Source organism: Gadus macrocephalus, chromosome 22, assembly GCF_031168955.1.
Source record: "Gadus macrocephalus chromosome 22, ASM3116895v1".
NCBI classification, from domain to species: Eukaryota; Metazoa; Chordata; class Actinopteri; order Gadiformes; family Gadidae; genus Gadus; species Gadus macrocephalus.
This window is the reverse complement of record NC_082403.1, coordinates 2,805,180-2,831,149: the sequence shown is the minus strand read 5'-3', so window position 1 is coordinate 2,831,149 and position 25,970 is coordinate 2,805,180. Positions and strand designations below refer to the sequence as shown.

General features: G+C 47.9%; 1 long non-coding RNA gene and 1 pseudogene across 1 annotated transcript; one reads left to right on the top strand and one right to left on the bottom strand.

The window, feature by feature from the left end:
- Positions 1-1,428: 1,428 nt before the first annotated feature.
- LOC132451416 (class I histocompatibility antigen, F10 alpha chain-like) lies at positions 1,429-25,180 on the bottom strand (annotated as a pseudogene).
- On the top strand, positions 12,706-15,622 carry LOC132451494 (uncharacterized). The gene is made up of 2 exons (XR_009524107.1): positions 12,706-13,311; positions 15,370-15,622. It is a non-coding gene; the product is annotated as an uncharacterized LOC132451494 (long non-coding RNA).
- Positions 25,181-25,970: the final 790 nt, after the last annotated feature.

Below are 25,970 nucleotides of genomic sequence, written 5' to 3'. Positions count from 1 at the left end.
AAAAAAATTAAAAACTGAGTCTGACTGTCAATAACAATGCGGGACAACGTCTCAATTTGCGGGACATGTAAAAACTAATGGAAATGCGCGACTGTCCCACACAAAGCGGGACATCTGGTCCCCCTATGAAAGCAGAGTCCAGTTATCATATTGAGCCCGTGGTGTGTGGGTCTGACGTTAAAGTAAACCAGCAGCGAGAGAGACTCTGCTTTCATACATTGTTGAGGGATACTTGCTGCGGTTTGAGGTGGACTCGTTTTCAAGTTCCATAGGTTCATAGAATAATCATGCTGTTTTACAACCCATAATCAACCAACTCACACGTCCTTTCTTTCTTGTCATCCCCTCTCCAAAGAAATACATTAAATCGAACTGCTGTTGGCATTTCATTCTTATGAAAACCCACCGCGATGCCTCTTCATTCAGTGAGCGATCGTTCAAGTGCGCGTGCGTGGGGGAACACGTCTGAGACTCAGAGTCCACAGACGCCAAAGTGTCCTATAGAACCGCGTGGGCGGGCTGTCCATGTCCGCTACTCGTGGCAATTTGTAATATTTTATTTACATATACCAGGGCCTTACAATCAGCAGCTCAGTTCACATTCTCAGCCAGAACCTGACGTCTGGCCAAACGGTAAATAAGCACGATTTTCCTGCTTCAGCACCATGGACAGCGTCCCCCCGCGGACAGGAAGTCCACGGGGGATACATAGCCCCCCGTGCAGCTGCGCCCATCAAGCGTGTCCAGGGAGTCACGGGCACTGGGGGCCCCTGGGGGAGGGGGGCGGGGGGGTCTGAAGGGCTGGAGACGGGGGAGACGAGGGAGACGGGGGAGACGGGGGGTGGACCGGTAGCGGAGGGTCTCGATAGCGGACGGCCGCCGCGCGTCGTGCTAACGACCGGACGCTGCCCTTCAACAGGAGTGAGCCGGAGGCGAGCGGAGGACCCCCGCAGACCCCGAGGGCGGGCCTGACCAGGGGGACCCCCACCCTGATACAGCGCTCCCCCAGGAGGTCTGAGTCCAGGGGGTCCAGGAGCGTCTCGTGGCCCTGCGGTCCTCCGGGACGGTTTATTTATCTGTACTTTTTGTACCTGATGGAAGTCTGTTCTCTTTCCCTACCAGAGTTTTGTACTTTGTTGATAATAATAATTAATAAATATTTATTACAATTCTTTTTTTATCATTATTATTATTATTTCCTTTATCTGTTTTCCATTGGTAGTCGAGGCGGGGCCCTGTGGTTGCTAAGGCGACCCCCCTAACCCCCCAGTGCGGGGGGAACACCGCCCACCCCCCATGGAGGGAGAACCTGAGCCGTACTGCGTTCTCCGTTCTGTTCCTGCGCTCCACGTATTAAACCCAAGCATCAGCGAAAGATTGCAGGTTTAAGACGAGTTAATCAAATGTGTAGTGAGTTAATCAAATCTGTCACAAATAGAGAGATCTAATTGATTTACACTTCTTACAGATTGATGATTGTTATGAAAATAAAGTTAAGAATATTGTAGTCTAGCAAATAAAGCATCTGCAGTTAGCTGAAGTCCCAAGCCTGTTTGTAATGATTATAGATGAACAGCGATCCACTCCAACCTGGTTTAGAAAGCTGAACGTGAGAAGCCTCTTCATGATTTAACTTTGACCCTAAACAGCAAGGAAGCACAAGTCAGGATTAAACATTAGACACATCACTGTGATGATGTGCTATTAACATATTACTGTTATGAAGTACTGTTAAGATATTACTGTGATGAAGTACTGTTAAAATATGAATGTTAATCTATAGCCTCCGAGCTTCCAGGTTCAAAACAAAGTTGAAAACAAAGTCAAAACTAGATGGAAAAAGAGTGTAGTTCAAAACTTGACGCAGGTTTTACTTCTTCCCCACCTATAAAGTTTGTTGTGTACGATCATTCAAAAACCCCATGTTATATCCCATAGACTTTTGACCCATGGAACCGGGATGCTCGGAGGCGGGACTTATTCTTCAGAGGTCTATGACTGTGATGAAGTACTGTTCATATATTACTATTACTATTGCTGTGATAAAGTAGGCTGCTAATAAATATAACTGTAAACATATGACTCTGAATAAGTATTGTAAAGTGGTAAAGTACTGACTGTGGTCAGAGGTTGGGCCTCAGGAGCCGGATTCTGCCCCTCAGTGTTCTCAGAGCTGGTGTCAGAACCTGGGAAGTATCAGAATGGGAGGAGGTGAAGTCATGAGCTAGATGTATCTAGATCTATAGAGCTGTACAGTCCAGTGAGCTAGATGTATCTAGTTCTATAGAGTTGTATAGTCCAGTGAGCTAGATGTATCTAGATCTATAGAGCTGTATAGTCCAGTGAGCTAGATGTATCTAGATCTATAGAGCTGTATAGTCCAGTCAGCTAGATGTATCTAGTTCTATAGAGTTGTATAGTCCAGTGAGCTAGATGGATCTAGATCTATAGAGCTGTATAGTCCAGTGAGCTAGATGTATCTAGATCTATAGAGCTGTATAGTCCAGTGAGCTAGATGTTTCTAGATCGATAGAGCTGTATAGTCCAGTGAGCAAGACAAGTCACCAAGGTCTTTGTGTTGGTAGTGGAGTTAATCATAAGAGCAGATAAATAGAGAAATGATTAGTGTTGTAACAGTGGTGAATATCCTCACGTTATTAGACTTTCATATTCTTAATGCCACAGCTTCTCTATGGAGGTTCATCATTCAGAGGTGGAGGTTTCTACAACCTGACCACCAGTGTGTGAAGACAACCAATCAGAATCTAGGAAGGGGACAGGAAGTAGGAGCAGGTGGAGAACAGACTGTGTTAGTCCTCCTGGAGAGTTTGATCCACTCACCCTTCCTCTTCTGGTACACAAAGACTCCAACAACAGCACCAACAACAGCAACAACAGCAACACCAGCAAGGAAGAAAACAAGGATGTGACTCTTGCCCACTGAAGGTAAATCAAGAAAATAAAACCAGGCATGTATTAATAGATGTTGGAGAGAGCCTCCCCCATCCATCCCTCCATCATTGGACCACATGTCTACGGTCACGTGATGCTACACCATGACTAACATAGCGTCAGTGTAACTATTCCCCTAGAATAATGACTACTATACCCACAATCCTGTCACACCGTGTTCTGCTACGCGGTCCAACATCCCCATCTAGTGGCCACTTGACGCCACTGTACCTCATTCTTCCGTCACACCTGACTTCAATCTCCACTTCCTACTTCAGCCGGGGATCTCCATCCAGCCGGCGCCAGTTCGTCGTTTACAACTACCCAGTTCGTATCGGTCCTACCAGCGTTCTCTCGTCCCAGTTCGGTGTTCCCGTTCTCTTGCTAACCCTCTCCCCTCTCCCCTAGTTCTCCGTCCATCACTCTGCCTACCTGTCGTCGAGTCCTTGCCTGCCTGACTGACTCCCTGTTGCCGAACCCTCGCCTGCTTTACTACTGCTTGCTTCGCCCCAGCTTGTCATCTACCCCGTGTCCCACTAAACCCTCTTTCCTTTTACCCCGTCTCTGCTTCCCTGTGTCCAGCACTTGGGTCCCCTCGCCCCGCTCCTTAACAATCCACCCTGTTCTGCTGCAGTGAGCTACTCCTGAGAGCTGTGTGTTTACCCAGTAGCTTCAGCAGTGTCCAGGTACACCTGGCAGTGGTTGTTATGAGGTCAGGTGGAGGTGGTGAGACATGTGTTCCCCACCTCCATCCCCTCCAACACCAGTCTTACCCCCGTTGGTCCTGATGAGGGCGGGGTCCAGGGGGGTGGAGATCTCCTCGATGCCTTTCAGCTGGACCACACACTCGTACGTCCCCCAGTCCTCCTGTGGGACGGCCTTGAGGTCGAGGTCCACGCTGACCTGGAAGGTCCCGTCGTGGTTGGGGAGGACCTCCCCGGGGTCCACCTGCTCATGGAGCTCCTGGCCGTCTCTCCTCCAGAACACCACCACCCTGTCAGGGTAGAAGCCTGTAGCATGGCACACCACTGGGGAGGAGGGGCTCCTCTGGAGCAGAGACACCCGCGGACGCTCTGGAGAGAGAGAGAGGGGGGAGGGGGAGAGAGAGAGAGGGGGGGGGAGAGAGAGAGAGAGAGAGAGAGAGAGAGAGAGAGAGGGGGGGGGGGAGGGAGAGAGAGAAGGGGGGGGTGGGAGAGAGAGTGAACAGAGACTCAGAGACATGAGTCTGTCAACGCCCACCAGGTCATGTGACTCTACCTGTTCTCTGCAGAGAGCTTTTCCCATAGGCCAGGAGTATCTTCAGCCAATCAACACACTCCTTGGTGAGGAAGTACTTATCGAATTGTAATCCAGCTCTTTCTTGATCCCATCTCTGTTTGGTGCTGACAGCCTGAGGTACTGCAGCGACCCAGGTCAGGGTCTGCAGGTCCAACGCTATAAAATCCTCTCCATCATAACCATACTGGTTATAACCATCAGTAGAATTATCCTCATCATCCCACTCACAACCATACATCCTCTGAACAATGTGGGCACCTGAGAGAGAGAGAGAGAGAGAGAGAGAGAGAGAGAGAGAGAGAGAGAGAGAGAGAGAGAGAGAGAGAGAGAGAGAGAGAGAGAGAGAGAGAGAGAGAGAGAGAGAGAGAGAGAGAGAGAGAGAGAGAGAGAGAGAGAGAGAGAGAGAGAGAGAGAGAAATGGAAGGAGGGAAAAAAGAAAGGGTGAGATCATTAACATTAAATACACACAGACATCAAAACACAAACCATATGAACATTATCATTATAACAATAAATAGATGAAAAAATAAGACCAGCCAGAGCTCCACCCTACACCTTCGAAAACTCCCCTACACCACCCTACAGACCCCTACACTACCCTACACCACCCTACACCTCGTACACCACCCTCAACCCCTCCATCTGACCAGCAGACGAGCGGAGCTAATACCGCTAGCCCGCTAGCTATCTTTGTTGTTTTAGTACATCTTTAGTACAACAAGTTTATAATGGCAGGAGCTAAGGAAGTAGGTTGTGTAATCGTCACCTTTTTCAGCCATTTGGACAAACTCAGTCTGATTTATTCCCTGAAGGACCGAGCTGTGTGCGTACTTTGCTGTAAAATCGTTGTCTGTGGAACTTCTCAGGTTCTCCGATGGAGGATACATAAAGGAGACTTTCCTCAGCAGTTCAGAGGTTATCTTTAACGGATTAACAAACAAAGACACAGTCACCTCCAGGATTAAAGACATGTCTGCCAGGACTGTAGAAACACGCATCATTGATATGGATGAGAAATCCCCTTGAATGGGATTACTGAAATATTTCTCAATCTGTGCTCATCATGCAAGCAGTAATCGAATGTTGGGTCGGCTTAGCCCAGGAGGTAGAGCAGTTGTCGAGCAACCGAAGGTTGCTAGTTCAATCCCCAGCTCCTCCTAGCTGAGGGTCGATGTGTCCCTGAGCGAGACACTTAACCCTAACTGCTCCTGACGAGCTGGCTGTCGCCTTGCATGGTGGACTCTGCCGTCGGTGTGTCAATGTGTGTATTACCAGATGTTAGCCGCTTTGGATAAAAGCGTCTGCTAAATGCCCTAATTGTAATGTCATGCGATTTCAAACCCCTTCAGTGGACTGTACCATTTCTGCGCCTTCAGCATCTTTTGACTTTTGTTTACTTGACATCACTCGACTATTGCTCCATTACGAAACACCGGCGGCACTGGCAGGTTATGCAGGTTATGTGTGTTCGCCGCTACCAATAGAGCTGCGAGGAGAGCTACGGTATCAAGGTGACGGTTCCTTATGAGTTGTGAAAAAAGGCAACTAGATTTGTAGCCCATAAACAAACAAATTAGATCGAGGTTAAGTCACATGATGTTTGTCATTTCTTTCCTCCGTGGTATTAGCCTACTGTCCTACTTTTAGTCAAAAACAATATATTGCCTTATAATTATTAGATTTAGTGATATAATATACGTCCTTTATTTCAGTTAGGGGAGTAGGCAAATTGATTTCAAAGCCAGGAGGAGGGGCATTATGTCACTGCATAACATAGCCTTTATGTTCTGTGATCGCCACTGTGGGTGTACGTTCGAAATAGGCCCATGATGTATGGATATTGTAACGTCAGTGGGGTTGGTTCAGTGTTCCCTCGTTGTCAGTCACGTCAGTTAGCCTGCTGCCTGCATTCAGCTCGCCGCTGCCCCAACCTGCAGGTCAAGTGAATGAGCAATCGAGAAAAATCCTCCCAAAATTCTTTCTGGATTAAGTTGGTGTTGTTTGTTGTTTCCCAAAGATATCTGTTAGCATGTGTTTCTTTCTTCAGAATTAGCTACCTGGCTTAGGCATTTTATACAATTTTCAGACTGTTTAGGAGTACGGTGAAACTTTATTCTGGGTGTAAATGATGAATATCTATATGTGAGAGGTCAGACATTAGATGTAAACTTACCTTCTGTCTGGTTAAAGCACTTCTTCAGATCCAACATCTTGGCCTTGAGTCTCTGCTGGGCACCCAGCGCCATTCCAGACATCGTCTCCAGTTCACCGGGATGATCTCTGTATAACTGTTCCATCCAGGCCTGTTTCAGCACTATTCCCTGGGTGTTACTGTCGTAGTGCCCAATCTGAACTTCATCCACCATCGCAACAGCAACAAACTCTGGGAAGGTTGAGAGTCCAGACGACGACGTGAGGAAATACTGCAGAGAGTGAAACACTGTAGACAGACAGACAGACAGGTTAATACGGTACATCACTGTAGACAGACAGACAGACAGGTTGATACGGTACATCACTGTAGACAGACAGACAGACAGGTTAATACGGTACATCACTGTAGACAGACATACAGGTTAATACGGTACATCACTGTAGACAGACAGACAGACAGGTTAATACGGTACATCACTGTAGACAGACAGACAGACAGGTTAATACGTTACATCACTGTAGACAGACTGACAGACAGGTTGATACGGTACATCACTGTAGACAGACAGACAGACAGGTTAATACGGTACATCACTGCAGACAGACAGACATACAGGTTAATACGGTACATCACTGTAGACAGACAGACAGACAGGTTAATACGTTACATCACTGTAGACAGACAGACAGGTTAATACAGTTCATCGCTGTAGACAGACAAGACAGACAGACAGACAGACAGACAAGTTAACACAGTACATCACTGTAGACAGACAGACAGAGCGACAGACAGAGAGGTTAACACAGTTCATTACTACAGACAGACAGACATGTTAGTACTACTACTGTCCATCCCTCTACACAGAAAGGCATCCCCCTGCTCTATGGCTCCAACCCCTGTCCTATGGCCCCGCCCCCTGTCCAATGGCTCCGCCCCCTGTCCAATGGCTCCGCCCCCTGTCCTATGGCCCCTCCCCATGGCTCCGCCCCCTGGCCGTCCAGGTAATGTATGAACCTTCAGTTTGATCTTTTTGACATCCAAACATCTCAATGTAGCCCACAGCGCTCGCTGCCAGACCACTAACTACAACACAACCTGCTGCCTCTTAATCATTACTGCTGACATGAATAATAAAGAATTAGTCAAATAACTATTACAATGTTTTTATAATTATAAGTTTATTTTAAAATGCCGGCATTTTAACTATCTTCACATTGGTATCATTGGAACGATAATAATAAAATAATAATATAATTATTATATTTCATAATCATACATTGATAGCAATGATGAATGATGAAAGTGTATGCGCGAGATGCACAAGCAATATTATGCATGCGCCCTTAAAATAGCATCTGAACATCGCGCCACTGACATTAAGCCAGGTATTTCCTGGTTTGTGGAGTGATTTCTGAAACTGCAAAGTAGCACCAGGGAACGTTTGCGCCAGAACACGCCTCCTCCTTTTGCCGAACCGCCCCTTGGGGCGCAAGATCATTCCCTAATTTACCGACGCATGGCGCAGGAGGGAAAAGAACGCTCTGCGCCAGTTGCAAACTAGCAACGACACATGCGCTAGTGAGGAAGTCAATTGCGCCGGATTCAAGATAGGGCCCAATGTTTGTTACAAAACGGGTGCATTCGCCAGTAGCAGCTACGCTGATTAAAATGAATGGAACACAGCTAACCTAGCCAAATAGTGCAGCTACTCTGAGCCTTTTATACATGTTTAATCAAGAGGTAATGTACTATTGGGGTTGATCATGCATGGCGAAGGCTCCTAATCACACACCAACACTGAGATATGTCCTAATGGTGGTTTGATGCAATCAAACACGACCTGATGGCAAACACAGCTAAGGTATCATTTGTCGTGGTATGGTATCGTGGACTCCCCCGTCACAGCCTGTCTAAGTCTGTTTGGGTCTTGTCTCGTGTCTCTGATTTGTCAACAATGGCAAAAACTGTTAAATTAATCATTTTCCTGGTGATTACAACACAATTGCTGATCTGCGATGACCTCATAGTGCAACCGGTGATAGATGGAAGGTTACTCACCTACAGCTGAGCAGACCTGCTATCACTACAGGACTCTTCTCCAAGTAACATCAAGCCCGCAGTGGCCTTACCACCAGAGCTCTGACCCAGGAAAAGGGGAAAACAGGGAGGAATCTGAAGCAGGATCAGAAGAAGACCCTTCAAAACACCCCTCCCCTCCATCATCCTGGCAAATGTCTGGTCCCTCCACAACTAGATGGATATTCTACATGCTCGATGCCACCTGTAAAGGTCCTTAAGAGACGTCTGCATCATCGCCCTGACCGAAACCTGGCTGAATGGATTGATCTCCGACAACGAGGTAATCCTGGACGGCTTCACCATCATCAGGTCGGACAGAACGGCTCAATCAGGGAAGATGTGGGGAGGGGGCTTACGCTTCTACATCATTGACAGATGGTGCACTAATATCCAAATCCACCAAAAGATATGTATGTCCGATCTAGAGATATTGACTGTGTGCTGTAGCTGTGTCTCCATTCCCCAAACGCTAACACCAGTGCCGTGTTCCAATATCCATACTATCCGTACTTACTGGCCTAAGTTTGATTATGTAGTAGGGCGTTCCGATTCAGATCGGGCGAAAATAAGTGTAGGCCTACTGAAAGGACCCGGATGGAGTAGTCAAACCGCGAAGTGTGGATCGATACACTTTTCGTACTCAACGGCAGCCATCTTAGCTACGTAGCGGAAGAGGGCGGAGCCAGGCTGAGGCAAAGTCTGGGCATTTTCCACATAGCCTGCATTAATAGAGCCTGGGGCTGTTTCCCAATGTGAAGGCTGCAGCCTTGATAGGACGCGTCCTTGCTAGTCGCGTCCTATGGAGATGAGACTAGAGTGCTAGCTCGAGTGCTTCCTAGCGTTTGTAACGTCGGACTTTGGGAACGACTTGCTAGTGTGGATGCGCTTCCGCTTCCGCTTTTTAATACCGCGTTTCCGCTTGTAAACACCTGTGCACTTCTGAAAAAAATAAGGAAGCAATGAAGCTGGTCAATATTTTTTTGCTGTGGTCTGAGCTGGAGGAGGACTCCGAACGACTCCATCGGCGGAGGGTTGAACGGAGGAGACGACGGCTCTATTGTCGGAGTCTCTGCCATCAGAATGTCGAGGTATGTGAGCTTTGAATGTCTGAATTGTATTGTATTGAATTGTTGCAGTGACGATAGTGCTGCTTCTCATGTCTTTTCTTTGGGGCAACGCATATTCTAAGGCATATTCTAATTGAACATGGTGGTCTAGCTGATGGTTTATCAAAATCAGAGTTTAAGCTTCATAAGTTTGCACAATTATTATTGCCAGTGGGGTGGGGGAAGGCTATTCTTATGACAAACATCTCAAAGAATACTACATGCATGTATGAAAAAAGAAATCTATATTATTTACCCGTCTATCTATATTTGCTCATCTGTTGTTGCAGGCCAGGCATTACTGCCAAATAGGGCTGTCACTTTTTATTCGAAGTTCGAATATTCGTTCGAAGGCGGGGTGATAAGTTCGAATTCGAAGTGTAATTCTCGTCCGTTAAGGCAAACCAGCGCCATGTCCCTGCTGTGGGCCTGCCATCCTCCGTGCCTTGACCTGAGGCAGGGCACAAGGTAACATACATTGCGGTTACATTCATTCATGGTTACATGCATACATTGAGCAATGTATGTAACAAGGTTACATACATTGAGGTTACATTCATACATGGTTACATGCATACATTGAGCAATGTATGTAACAAGGTTACATACATTGGTATCCCCATGTACCCCAACCCCATTGTATGTATGTTATCGTCAATGTCAAAAGTATAAATGTATTTTATGCATGTTCTTTATGTGCCTATGACGAGAAATGAAGATGAGAAATTACGGAAAGAAACTGTAAAAAGGAATTTCCCTAAGGGGCCAACTAATAAACAAACAAACTTAATTATTCTTTCTCTAATCTAGTTAATTGAGATTAGCTCACAGAATGATATGGTTTACATTTGTGGACTTTGTGGAGTCTCAGCTTTTATATGACAGATCATTTGTGCATATAGAATGACATAACAAATATTGGTTTTAAGTGTCGTGATCTTGAGAAAAGGTACTTGAATCAGGACCGCTTTAGACTCACTTTATTTGTTAAAGTATTCGGTATGGTAACTATGAAGCAAAAGGAGGATAATTGTATTTACAAGCACGGAGAGGCATGCAGCGATCAATAGATGAGCTACCGTGTGTTTCTGCCCTCCTTGGGGCGCGTGTCTGTTCAAATACAGAATAGGCGTAGCCTATGACGTAGTACATTCTCTGATTGACTATGATCTGAGAGCCCATCTCCAGCTTCCTCATGTGTGATGATGCTGCCATCTTGTGGCCATGAGCAGTTATTACAGCTTTAATTTTTGGTCCCGCTGTCTTGTGGCTATGTGCGGATATTACAGCTTATGTGCTTATTTGCGTCACAATTGCATTAGTAGCATTTAGCCTCTACCGGAAGCAGACAATCAGCCATGTATGAAGAACCTAGCTTCTAACCACTGACTCGTTTTCAAAAATTATAATGCACACTTCTACAAGTTGGACACTATAAGGGTCAGTAGAAATAGATGAACACGTAAATGTCAACATGTGTATGTCCCTTCAAGTATGTGAGTTTATTTGCAAGTTTAAAAAAGGTCTTCATAGTGTAACATTTTACGCTTCACATTGTGTTTGTCATTTAAATATTAACGTTGTAAGGCTCTGATACGTCATCAAATGATTAGCTTTTGCAGACAGAACAATTGACGCATCAAATCTTGATTTAACGAAAATGGCTACACCACCGCCTTTCTTGTGCCTATCACTACGAAAAACATTGTATCCGAGTATGCTAATGTCTTCATTTGTAATAGATTTTGTCAGCCAAGTTTCTGAGATGACCACAATGTCTGCATCTGTTGATCTAACCCAAATTCTGACCATGTCCATCTTTGGTACTAAGCTGCGCACATTAAGATGAATACATTTGAGACCAGACATTAATTTAAAATCAGCGGGAGTCTGGATACATTGCAATTCAGGACCAGGGTTTGATTGCACATCTCCAGACAGAAGTAGGAGTAGTACAATTATCACTGCTCGTCTCACATTACATTTTGAAGCAGTTTTTTCATGTGTTAAAGCCAGGCAATGCCTTTCCTTAAGGGAAAGAGTAAGATTATATAATGTAAAAAAACGTAGAAGTTTAGGTAAGTCCCTAGGTGGGTCCGACCACAGGTTTGAGGCCCAGACCAAATCAGACTGTGGTTGCTGAAAATGCCCGGCAACATTAGCATTAGTGCCACTATAGTAAGTGTCTTGCATGCTCGACACATAGCTAGTGGTACTCACCAAGGGGAAATTCCTTGGAGTCAGGTCCCAAAATGTCAACAAACATACTAAAGTTAAGAAAAATGCCATCGTCTTTAAATTACTGAGTTTACTATGCTAGCTGCTGCTGCTGGGGCCTTGAGATGCTAGCAGGGCTGCCGTTGCTGGGGCCTTGAGATGTTAGCAAGGCTGCTGCTGCTGCTGGGGGCTTGAGACGTTAGCAAGGCTGCTGCTGCTGGGGCCTTGAGATGTTAGCAAGGCCGCTACTGCTGCTGCTGAGGCCTTGGGAGTTAGCAAGGCCGCTACTGCTGCCTTTGTTCTAGCCCTTCAGAGTCCAGGTAGTCCGCATTCATTTCATGTGATGAATGATAATATCCTTAAATCCAGTGTGCTCAATGAGTAGCCGAAACAAAATAGCGCAAAAAAAATGAACAAAGACAGAGAGACAAACTCACAAACTCACATACAACCTAACGTGCTGCCATCTTGGATTGGATGATACTGCCAGCCAATACAACAGAAACAAAATGGCAATTGCAACATGCCCACAAAATGTCAAAACAAAAAACACAGCACAACGCAACACAACACTGAAGAAACTGAGACCTCCGCAAACAGTTCTGCCGACCTCCTCCACGTCACCGGCGTAGGAGGTCGACGCCTCCTCCGCGTCACCGGCGTAGGAGGTCGACGCCTCCTCCGCGTCACCGGCGTAGGAGGTCGACGCCTCCTCCGCGTCCGGCCGGGTCCTGTGGCTGAGCGACGCGGGCGGGACATTCCCCTGGCCGCTCTGAACAACTGTTGCCTCACTTTCAGCGACGGCAGCAGCGAAGCGCACCGCCAGTCCGTCCGCGTTCACGGTCACCTCTACCTCAGGCATTGCGATGACAGTTTCCTCCAGGGCTGGGCCGTCATGGGCACCGGAGGAAAGGAAAGGGTCCCTAACAAACCCAAAGACTGCAGAGTTCGTGAATGACATTGATCGCTCCTCGCCGTCTCTGCCAACCACAATGAGCACTCCTGAGTAGGTGATAATATATGCTGCTGTGCGCTGGAGGATGGAGCAGCCCTGGCAGCGTCGCGGGGACAACAGCCACTTTGTCTTGGCCGGCTTGGCATCTTGGGCACCTGGGCTTGGCCACGATCTGGACCCCAGTCACCAGCCGGCGCAGATTCTCCTCAGCACCTGACGGTCATCAAACTGAGGGAAGAGGGCTGCCCTATTTCCACGGTGGTCGTGACCACTGTAGAGGGTGTGGTGGTCAACACAGTCCGGTCACCCTCCTTTCTAGTGGTCAAGGAGTGGAAAGAATAGCACTTTCCCAACTGCACTGAGGATCAGCCGGTCCCACACAGTCATCGCCGTCTGTCCCGTCCTATCGCACACCTCGAAGGTCAGCTCCACTGGCGCGCCTTGGACCTGCACCACCTTGTTCGCAATAACCTGCAGGACCCTGACCTAGGGTGACCAGATCACAATTCACAAGATGTGGGACAAAGACCACGTTTGTGTGGGACAATGTGGGATACCAATGCATCGAGGTAGACTAAAATAACTAAAAATAAAAGAAATAACATTTCTATTCTTTGCTTATAACATTACCATTCTTTGCCATCTGGTTGATTCTGTATCACATAACAGCCTGCAAATACAAACTTAACAAATATATCTTATTTAAATGGAACTTTCCCAAGTTCCTCTCACGTGAGAAAACCTAGTAGGCATGGAGCTTTCATGCTATTTCACAGTGCCTCAAGTTAACACGTCTGACTGTATACAATCAAACAGAACAGACAGTCAAGGCTACAATTGTTATTTCAAGTATTTGAACTTGAATTTGCCTTTTCTCCAACAACAGAGAGCAGCAACCTAACCCCAGCACAACTCAAAACACCACATTAAAGTGTTTGCTCTAGTCGAACAATATACTGAGCCACATATTCTAGTAGAACATGCACTGGATTAGGCTACATGGAGTACATAGGCTGATTATCTGAACAACACAAAACTCACTCAGCTCAGAATCACATAGATTAACTACACAAAATAAATGCATTTGAAAATAATCTACTTTTCCTGGACAATGCCAACTAAATGCACACCTGTCTATACAATTAGGCAATAGGCACTGCATAAAATAACGTTTTTTGTCCCACATTGTTTGTGTCGTTTTGCGTCGGATTCACCACCGTGTAAAATGGAAAAAATACTCAAGCAAACTTCACACAAAACGTTACCAGACTCAAGCAAACTTCACACAAAACGTTACCAGACTCGCCTTGCACTGGTTTCATCCAGGAAGAGTTTCCATTCTATATTGTAGCTGCATTTCCTCTTCTTAGCCGTACGAGTCGTGCTTTCCTCCATCTTGTGCTGCATGTCGTTCTGACCTGGGCGTGCCCTTCACCTACGTATGCGTCCCAGTTTGATTGACATGATCAAACAGCGCGCCCCGTCCCCTGATGACAGCGCTCACTGCTGTCTCCGCACACAGCTGTTTGATAAATGCACGATTATAAAACAGGCAATTCAAAATAATAAAAAAACCGAGTCTGACTGTCAATACCAATGCGGGACAACGTCTCAATTTGCGGGACATGTAAAAAGTAATGGAAATGCGCGACTGCCCATCTGGTCCCCCTATGAAAGCGGAGTAGAGTTATCCTATTGAGCCCGTGGTGTGTGGGTCTGACGTTAAAGTAAACTAGCAGCGAGAGAGAGACTTTTCATACATTGTTGAAGGATACTTGCTGTGGTTTAAGGGGGACTCATTTTCAAGTGACATAGGTGAATAGAATATTCACCTATGTCACAATATATATTAATGCTGTTTTACAACCCATAATCAACCAACTCACACGTCCTTTCTTTCTTTTCATCCCCTCTCCAAAGAAATACATTAAATCGAACTGCTGTTGGCGTTTAATTTTTATGAAAACCCACCGCGAAGCCTCTTTATTCAGTGGGCAATCAAGTGCGCATGCGTGGTGGAACACGTCCGTGACTCCGAGTCCACAGACGCCAAAGTGTCCTATAGAACCGCGTGGGCGGGCTGTCCGTGTCCGCTACCAGTCTGTGGCAATTTGTAATATTTATATTTTTATATATATACCAGGGCCTTACAATCAGCAGCTCAATTAACATTCTCAGCCAGAACCTGACGTCCGGCCAAACGGTAAATAAGCACGATTTTTGCGGTTAAGAAAGTGGGGGGGGCACAAGCGGGATTTTGAAAAGAGGAGGGGACATGTCCCCCCCGTCCCCAGTGGACATGACGCCCATGATTGTGTCAACCCCCCGCCGTCGGCCTGCGCCAGGCCGCTTCAGCACCATGGACAGCGCCACCCCCCCCCCCCCCCCCCCCGCGGACAGGTAGTCAACGGGAGATACATACCCCTCCGCGCAGCTGCGCCGGATCCGTGGAGTCGGAGCCGTGGAGTCACGGGACATGGGGGCACCTGGGGGAGCGGGGCGGGGGGGTCTGAAGGGCTGGAGACGGGGGAGACGGGGGAGACGGGGGAGTGGACCGGTAGCGGAGGGTCACGATAGCGGACGGCCGCCGCGCGTCGTGCTAACGACCAGACGCTGCCCTTCAACAGGAGTGAGCCGGAGGCGACCGGAGGACCCCCGCAGACCCCGAGGGCGGGCCTGACCAGGGGGACCCCCCACCCTGATACAGCCCTCCCCCAGGAGGTCTGAGTCCAGGGGGTCCAGGAGCGTCTCGTGGCCCTGCGGTCCTCCGGGACGGTTTATTTATCTGTACTTTTTGTACCTGATGGAAGTCTGTTCTCTTTCCCTACCAGAGTTTTGTACTTTGTTGATAATAATAATTAAAAAATATTTATTGCAATTATTTTTTTTATCATCATTATTATTATTTCCTTTATCTGTTTTCCATTGGTAGTCGAGGCGGGGCCCTGTGGTTGCTAAGGCGACCCCCCTAACCCCCCAGTGCGGGGGGAACACCGCCCACCCCCCATGGAGGGAGAACCTGAGCCGTACTGCGTTCTCCGTTCTGTTCCTGCGCTCCACGTATTAAACCGTCCCGCCTCAAACCTGTCGGCTCGTTCCGTCGAGAGCGACCCGTCCACGAGGAGGGCGTCGCCCCCTGGTGGAGGACGGGGGCGACGCCGCCCCTCGGCTGAACCCGCGCCGACCCCGCCGCGGCCCGCGGAGCGACCCGCGGCGAGGGACGAGGAGACGGTCGCCCCGCGGAGAGGCGCGCTCCGGGGGGCCGGGCGGCTCGCCCCCGGGACCGGCCCACGCCGCCCCCACGGAGCGGCTGACCAGGACGGGCCCCGACGGCCACGTGGAGGCGCACCTCGGGGGTCCCGGAGCGGAGCGGGGGGCCGCGAGCGGGGGGCCGGCGGACCGGTGGGGGCCGCGTCCTGGGGCCCTCCCTCACCGGGGGAGCCCCACGCGCCCACCGGGGTCCCCCCACCCCCCAGGGGGAGCAGCTGGAGGGGGCTCCCTGAGGAACGCCTGGGGGGGGGGCCGACCCACCACGGACTGGCACGGGACGGTGAGAGGGGGGGGTACCCCCACTGCAGCACACGGGGGGGGGGGGGTACGGTATAGGGTAGTACAGAGGGGGGGGGGGGGTACTGTATAGGGTAGTACAGAGGGGGGGGGGGGGGGGTACTGTATAGGGTAGTACAGAGGGGGGGGGGGGGGGTACTGTATAGGGTAGTACAGAGGGGGGGGGGGGGGGGGGTACTGTATAGGGTAGTACAGAGGGGGGGGGGGGGGGGTACTGTATAGGGTAGTACAGAGGGGGGGGGGGGGGTACTGTATAGGGGGGGGGGGGGGGGGTACTGTATAGGGGGGGGGGGGGGGTACTGTATAGGGTAGTACAGAGGGGGGGGGGGGGGGGGTACTGTATAGGGTAGTACAGAGGGGGGGGGGGGTACTGTATAGGGTAGTACAGAGGGGGGGGGGGGGTACTGTATAGGGTAGTACAGAGGGGGGGGGGGGGGGGTACTGTATAGGGTAGTACGGGGGGGGGGGGGTACTGTATAGGGTAGTACAGAGGGGGGGGGGGGGGGGGTACTGTATAGGGTAGTACAGAGGGGGGGGGGGGGGGTACTGTATAGGGTAGTACAGAGGGGGGGGGGGGGTACTGTATAGGGGGGGGGGGGGGGGGTACTGTATAGGGGGGGGGGGGGGGGTACTGTATAGGGGGGGGGGGGGGTACTGTATAGGGGGGGGGGGGGGGGTACTGTATAGGGTAGTACAGAGGGGGGGGGGGGTACTGTATAGGGTAGTACAGAGGGGGGGGGGGGGGGTACTGTATAGGGTAGTACAGAGGGGGGGGGGGGGGTACTGTATAGGGGGGGGGGGGGGGGGTACTGTATAGGGGGGGGGGGGGGTACTGTATCCATGGCCCCCTCCATCTCCTGGGGGCTCTGATCTGGGGATGGTTGAGACCAGGGAGCGGGTATTGGGGCGGTTCTACTGCCCCGGGGCAAAGAGGGACTCAGGGCACTACTGCAGAGCTACTGCCCCCGATGCCCCCGCACCGCCCCCAGACCCTCGGTACGGACCCCCCTGGTGCCCGTGGCCCTGATAGAAGTCCCGTTGGACAGACTGGCGTTAGACATCGTAGGCCCCCCCCCCAAACCAGTCAGATCAGTCCTGGGCCAGCAGCCATCTTGGTTCTTCACGCTATCGGGGAACTGAATAAGGATTCAAACATTCTATTATTTGATCTGCAGAAAGATGATATCTGTTTCATGATATTAAAGCTATTTACATCTAGTATGATTGTGTTCATATTGTATATCATAGGATAATATCAAATACAGAATAAATAAAATGCTATCTAAATAATCAAAATCATAAATGCCATTAATTAATGTTTTTGTGAATGCCTATGTATCACATGACTTCTATTTTTTTAAGATGAAATATAATAATTTTGTACTTTAATTTCTGTATTTTTTTATTACATTTAATCCTAAGGATTAACCTATAACCTAACAACCTTTAATAATAAACCTCACCTCTAAACAAAGTAGGTAAACCTAATTTAGCAATAAGTATATTAAATGTATGTAGGCAGAACAATTTTTATGTATTTTATTGACAGAATAACCAAAGTATATGTGATCCAATTCCCCAAAGAACACAGAAAACACAACAAAGAGCATTAAGGCTAAAGCAACCTAGCTCGATTGTGCTACATGTAGCAATGCAATTCTCTAGCTAGCAGAACTCTAAAATAATACAGAAACACATTAACGTTGTTGTATTCAAACCTGACAGAATCTCACTGTCCCAAACCATGATTCAGAATTTTTGAACATTATTTGAAACTTAAATATGACAAAACGATATAACATAATTTAAAGCTTATGTCATGTTGCAGTAAAAGATTGCAGGATTAACCCATTGAGTTAATCAATCACAAATACAGAGATCTAATTGATTTACACTTCTTACGGATTTATGTTTTTTATCTAAATAAAGTATGAATGTTAATGTAATTAAGCAAATATAGCATCTTTAGTCATCTGAAGTCCCCAAACAGATTGTGATGATTATAGATGACAGCGATCCACTCCACCCTGCTTTAGGAAGAGGAATGTGAGAAGCCTCTTCATGATTTAACTTTGACCCTAAACAGCAAGGAAGCACAAGTCAGGATTAAACATCAAACATTATCGCACACATTATCACTGTGATGATGTACTCTTAATATATCATTGTGATGAAGTACTGGTAAAATATGACTGTTAATATATTACTGAGATAAAGAACTGTTAAAGTATTACTATCACTGTGATAAAGTAGGCTGCTAATAAATATAACTGTAAACATATGAGTCTGAATAAGTATTGTAAAGTGGTAAAGTACTGACTGTGGTCAGAGGTTGGGCCTCAGGAGCCGGATTCTGCCCTCAGGGTTCTCAGAGCTGGTGTCAGAACCTGGGAAGTATCAGAATGGGAGGAGGTGAAGTCATGAGCTAGATGTATCTAGATCTATAGAGCTGTATAGTCCAGTGAGCTAGATGTATCTAGATCTATGGAGCTGTATAGTCCAGTGAGCTAGATGTATCTAGATCTATAGAGCTGTATAGTTCAGTGAGCTAGATGTATCTAGATCTATAGAGCTATATAGTCCAGTGAGCTAGATGTATCTAGATCTATAGAGCTGTATAGTCCAGTGAGCTAGATGTATCTAGATCTATAGAGCTGTATAGTCCAGTGAGCTAGATGTATCTAGATCTATAGAGCTGTATAGTCCAGTGAGCTAGATGGATCTAGATCTATAGAGCTGTATAGTCCAGTGAGCTAGATGTATCTAGATCTATAGAGCTGTATAGTCCAGTGAGGCTAGATGTATCTAGATCTACAGAGCCTTATAGTCCAGTGAGCTAGATGTATCTAGATCTATAGAGCTGTATAGTCCAGTGAGCTAGACAGTCACTATTGGTAGTAGCAATAATCATAAGAAACAAACTGCAGCAAAAACTCAATTTACTCACCAACTGGTTTGTGTCGCTGGTCTGAAGCTGAGGATCAAGAGAAATGATTAGTGTTGTAACAGCGGTGGAATATCCTCATGTTATTATACTTTCATATTCTTAATGCCACAACATCTCAGTGGACATTGGAGGAGGTTCATCATTCAGAGGTGGAGAGGTTTCTACCACCAGACACCAGTGGGTGAAGACAACCAATCAGATCGTAGGAAGGGGACAGGAAGTAGGAGCAGGTGGAGATCAGGTGTTGTCCTCCTGGAGAGTTTGATCCACTCACCGTTCCTCTTCTTGTACAGAAGGACTCCAACAACAGCAGCAGCAGCAGCGAGGAGGAGAACAAGCAACCCAATGATGATGGGGATGGTGGGGCCACTCTGGTCCTCTGAAGGTAAATCCAGAAAATAAAATCAGTCGTGTAATAATAGATGATGGACAGAGCCCCTCCCCCATCCATCCCTCCATCATTGAACCACATGTCAACGTCACGTGATGCTACACACACGACTAACACAACCTCTAGAATCTGTTCTGGAGCTCAGGGTCACTCAGGGACTGATCTGAGCCTAGCCCTATTCATAGAACTCATTTACCCACAATCCACCGTGTTCTGCTGCAGTGAGCTACTCCTGAGAGCTGTGTGTTTACCCAGTAGCTTCAGCAGTGTCCAGGTACACCTGGCAGTGGTTGTGATGAGGTCAGGTGGAGGTGGTGAGACATGTGTTCCCCACCTCCATCCCCTCCAACACCAGTCTTACCCCAGTTGGTGCTGATGAGGGCGGGGGGTCCAGGCGGGTGGAGATGTCCTCGATGCCTTTCAGCTGGACCACACACTCGTACGTCCCCCAGTCCTCCTGTGGGACGGCCTTGAGGTCGAGGTCCACGCTGACCTGGAAGGTCCCGTCGTGGTTGGGGAGGACCTCCCCGGGGTCCACCTGCTCATGGAGCTCCTGGCCGTCTCTCCTCCAGAACACCACCACCCTGTCAGGGGTAGAAGCCTGTAGCATGGCACACCACTGGGGAGGAGGGGCTCCTCTGGAGCAGAGACACCCGCGGACGATCTGGAGAGAGAGAGAGAGAGAGAGAGAGAGAGAGAGAGAGAGAGAGAGAGAGAGAGAGAGAGAGAGAGAGAGAGAGAGAGAGAGAGGAGGGGGGGGGAGGGAGAGAGAGAGAGAGAGAGAGAGAGAAGAGACAGAGAGACAGAGAGAGAGAGGGGGGGGTGGGGGGGAGGGGGAGAGAGAGAGAGGGGGGAGGAGGGGGAGAGAGAGAGGGGGGGGAGAGAGCGAGAGAGGGGGGGGAGAGAAAGGGGGAGAGGGGGGGCAAAGGGCGAGAGAGAGAGAGAGAGAGAGAGAGCGGAGCGAGCGAGAGAGAGAGTTTTATTTTTCTAATGTAATCACTTGCTGTTATCATGTAACACTTCACTATCTCATATTCTTCCAGAGAGAGGGAGAGAGAGAGAACAGGGGGCTTTATGAATTCTCTTTTTTGTTCTTAACGAGGCGAACCTCGAAGTTCTGAAGTTCAAAGTTACCTGTTCTCTGCAGAGTGCTCTTCCCATAGGCCAGGTACTTCTTCAGCCATTCAACACACTCCACGGTGTAGTAGGGTACTTATCCTGTTCCTTCTGAGCTCTTAAACCCCCATCCCATCTCTGTTTTGGTGCTGAAAGCCTGACGTACTGCAGCGACACCAGGTCAGGGTCTTCAGGTCCAACGATATGAAGTCCTCTCCATCATAACCATACTGGTCATAACCATCAGTAGAATCATCTCATCATCCCACTCACAACCATACATGGTCTGATATAAGTGGGTACCTGAGAGAGAGAGAGAGAGAGGAGAGAGAGAGAGAGAGAGAGAGGAGAGAGAGAGAGAGAGAGAGAGAGAGAGAGAGAGAGAGAGAGAGAGAGAGAGAGAGAGAGAGAGAGATGAGAGAGAGAGAGAGAGAGAGAGGAGAGGAGAGATGAGAGAGAGAGAGAGAGAGAGAGAGAGACCGATTAGATGTAATTGATTCTTCATTAACATTAAATACACACAGACGTCACAACACAAACCATATGAGCATTACTATAAGATAACTCATTATGATCAATAAATGAACCACAGAGAATAAGAGCAGCCAGAGTCCTTTGGACGGATGTGCCTCTGCCTCAGGTGACCCGCGCGGCCGTTTGACACGGAGCCTCTTCAGAACACACCCCTACACTACCCTACATACAAATACTACTACACTGAGTACTGCTACACCGAGTACTGCTACACTGAGTACTGCTACACTGAGTACTGCTACACCGAGTACTGCTACACTGAGTACTGCTACAACTGAGTACTGCTACACTGAGTACTGCTACATGAGTACTGCTACACCGAGTACTGCTACACCGAGTACTGCTACACTGAGTACTGCTACACTGAGTACTGCTACACCGAGTACTGCTACACTGAGTACTGCTACACCGAGTACTGCTACACCGAGTACTGCTACACTGAGTACTGCTACACCGAGTACTGCTACACTGAGCACTGCTACACTGAGTACTGCTACACTCGAGTACTGCTACTACACTGAGTACTGCTACACCGAGTACTGCTACACTGAGTACTGCTACACCGAGTACTGCTACACCGAGTACTACTACACTGAGTACTGCTACACTGAGTACTGCTACACTGAGTACTGCTACACCGAGTACTGCTACACCGAGTACTGCTACACCGAGTACTGCTACACCGAGTACTGCTACACTGAGTACTGCTACACTGAGTACTACTACACTGAGTACTACTACACTGAGTACTGCTACACTGAGTACTGCTACACTGAGTACTGCTACACTGAGTACTGCTACACCGAGTACTGCTACACTGAGTACTGCTACACTGAGTACTGCTACACCGAGTAGTACTGCTACACTGAGTACTACTACACTGAGTACTACTACACTGAGTACTGCTACACTGAGTACTACTACACTGAGTACTGCTACACTGAGTACTGCTACACTGAGTACTACTACACTAATAATACACTGTATTCAGTGTAGCAGTACTCAGTGTTCACCGTGTGACTCTTCTTCTGCTCCGTTCATCCAATGTCTAAACTTTGATTCTTTTCTTTCTCAGCCCTGAGTCCTGCTGCTGCTGAGGCCCGGTGGAGCCCCCCCCCCCCCCCTCCAGGCTAGGACCACACGGGGGCAGGCCTGCCTTCACCTGCCACTGGGCCCCTGGGCTGAGGGGTGTGTAGGCCCCCTGAGAGGGGCTCTTACAATGGAGATGGGGGGGGGGGGGGGGGGGGGGGGAGAGACGACCGTGGCTGTGGGGTCAAGGGGCCGCGGGGCCCAGCTACCACTAGTGGCCCTCTTCTCTCTTGGCTCATGATAGGCCTCTGATCTTTGTAAGCCCCAAACTAAACATCACATTGTCTGGGGCCTTCGCCGATCGGGGGGGGGGGGGGCTATCATGGGCCTATCATTAGTGCAGCTCATGATAGACCCCCGATCGGCGTGAGGCCCTGGGGCTTCAGCCCAGGCAAGACCGGGCATTAAGGCGGCCTTCAACGGGCGGGGTGGTGTGTGTGTGTGTGTGTGTGTGTGTGTGTGTGTGTGTGTGTGTGTGTGTGTGTGTGTGTGTGTGTGTGTGTGTGTGTGTGTGTGTGTGTGTGTGTGTGTGTGTGTGTGTGTGTGTTTAGGAGTATGGTGAATCCTTTATCCTGGGGTTGAATGGTGGATATCTCCATGTGAGAGGTCAGACAGTAGATATAACTTACCTCCTGTCTGGTTAAAGCGCTGCTTGGCAATCCAATGTGGCTTTGAAGGTCTGCTGGTGACCCTGAAGTCCTCCAGTGTCCCTCTCGAGTTCACCCTGATGATCTCTGTAGAGCTGGTCCGCCGCGTCATGTTTGGGTACGGCTCTCTTACTGTTGCTGTCATAGTGAAGCATCTGAACTCCATCCACCATCCCAACAGCAACAAACTCTGGGAAGGTTGTGAGTCCAGACGACCCCGTGTAGAAGAACTGCATAGAGTGAAGCACTGTAGACAGACAGACAGACAGGTTAATACGGTACATCACTGTAGACAGACAGACAGACAGGTTAATACGGTACATCACTGTAGACAGACAGACAGACAGGTTAATACGGTACATCACTGTAGACAGACAGACAGACAGGTTAATACGGTACATCACTGTAGACAGACAGACAGACAGGTTAATACGGTACATCACTGTAGACAGACTGACAGACAGGTTAATACGGTACATCACTGCAGACAGACAGACAGACAGGTTAATACGGTACATCACTGTAGACAGACAGACAGACAGGTTAATACGGCACATCACTGTAGACAGACAGACAGACAGGTTAATACGGTACATCACTGTAGACAGACAGACAGACAGGTTAATACGTACATCACTGTAGACAGACAGACAGACAGGTTAATACGGTACATCAGCTGTAGACAGACAGACAGACAGGTTAATACGGTACATCACTGTAGACAGACAGACAGACAGGTTAATACGTACATCACTGTAGACAGACAGACAGACAGGTTAATACGGTACATCACTGTAGACAGACAGACAGACAGGTTAATACGGTACATCACTGTAGACAGACAGACAGACAGGTTAATACGGTACATCACTGTAGACAGACAGACAGACAGGTTAATACGGTGCATCACTGTAGACAGACAGACTGACAGGTTAATACAGTACATCACTGTAGACAGACAGACAGACAGACAGACAGACAGACAGACAGGTTAATACGGTACATCACGGTAGACAGACAGACAGACAGGTTAACACAGTACATCACTGTAGACAGACAGACAGACTGGGACAGGTTAGCTGTACATCACTATAGACATATAGACGGGTTACGACAGACAGGTTAATACTGTTCATCCCTCTAGACAGAAAGGCCCATGTCCCCTCCCCCTGCTCTATGGCTCCCCCTGTCCCTATGGCTCCGCCCCCTGTCCCATGGCTCCCGCCCCCTGGCCGTCCAGGTAATGTCGGAACCTTCAGTTTGATCTTATTGTCATCCAAACATCTCAATGTAGCCCACAGCGCTCGCTGCCAGACCACTAACTACAACACAACCTGCTGCCTCTTAATCATTACTGCTGACATGAATAATAAACTATTATTTAATTACTATTAAAATGTTTTCATAATTATAAGCATATTGGTGAATTAGATGACGGCATTTTAACTATCTTCACATTGTCATCATTTGAAAGAGAATAATTAATGATAGAATAATGTAATTATTTTATTTCAGAATAATGTATTGATAGCAATGTTAATAATTATATTATTGTGTGTCTGCGTGTGTCTATGCGTTTGTGCGCGTGCGTGATGATTCTCCACGAACGTTGAAAAGTTAACAACAAGGTATCTCTGAATGTTAATATAAACACCTAGGATTAAAAGTAGACTTAAGAAGACATCGGATTCCCTCCAAACTGAAGGTTAATGTTTGGTTCTGATAATAGATTGTACATTTAGGAACGCCGTCATCAAACCAGTGCGCTGGTTTCGTTTTCACAGTTCGAACCAAATATAAATGTTCTTATATTAGTTCAAATATTCACAGTAAAAGATGAATCATGTTGTGGATTAATTGAACTCATTAGAGAGGGTAATCAAAAACTTTTCAAACGAATTACGGAATCTAAGCATCGTGTCTTGAGGGACCATAACCGTACCTTTTGAAAAGATAGTTTTGAAAAGTATAAACTTGAGTCAGTCTTACCTGAGGACACACCGTGACCAAAGACCAACAGCAGCAGCCCCGTTAGCGCCTTCATATCGATGTATTCAGAAGAACAGCTCGATGAGATTATCCACAAGGATGTGACTCCGACTCCAGCATCAGACGCACTGACCGGGAAACCAGCGAACAAGAGACTGATCACGAGGGAGAGGCCGGTCTGGACCAATAGGAATTCAATACGGCTGCGACGTCATTGGTTACCAGGAGAAACGGCAAGTGAAACTAACTCAAACACATTTGTTTGCGTGCGTGCGTTTGTGTGTTTTTATTGGCTTGTGTGTGTGTGTGTGTGTGTGTGTGTGTGTGTGTGTGTGTGTGTGTGTGTGTGTGTGTGTGTGTGTGTGTGTGTGGTGTGTGTGTGTGTGTGTGTGTGTGTGTGTGTGTGTGTGTGTGTGATCCACAGTCCTGACCAGCGTTAGTGTGACTAGAGTTCATATTTCTTATGATCTTCCTCCACTAGCGTCCTGATATCAGATGTCTTACGCTGACATGCAAAACACACACAGACACATGCAACACACACACACACACACACGAGTCACGACACACACAAGATCACCTTAAAATCCTACGAAGTTATTTTTATTTCCTGGTCCATGTAGCATCATATCTTATTTTATAGCTCGCTGACATAAATGTGTGTCAGACTAACTAGTATATCTCCTACCGTCATTAATAAGTAACATTCTTATGGTCTAGCAGTAGGCCTACAGTAAAACATCTTTAAGTGCTAAAGGCTACTTGAGGATTATTATACAAGGATACAAGGAAACACACACACACACACACACACACACACACACACACACACACACACACACACACATAAATACACACACACTAAGACACACACACACACACACACACACATACACAGACACACACAAACACGCACACACACAAGCACTCATACACACACAGACAAAA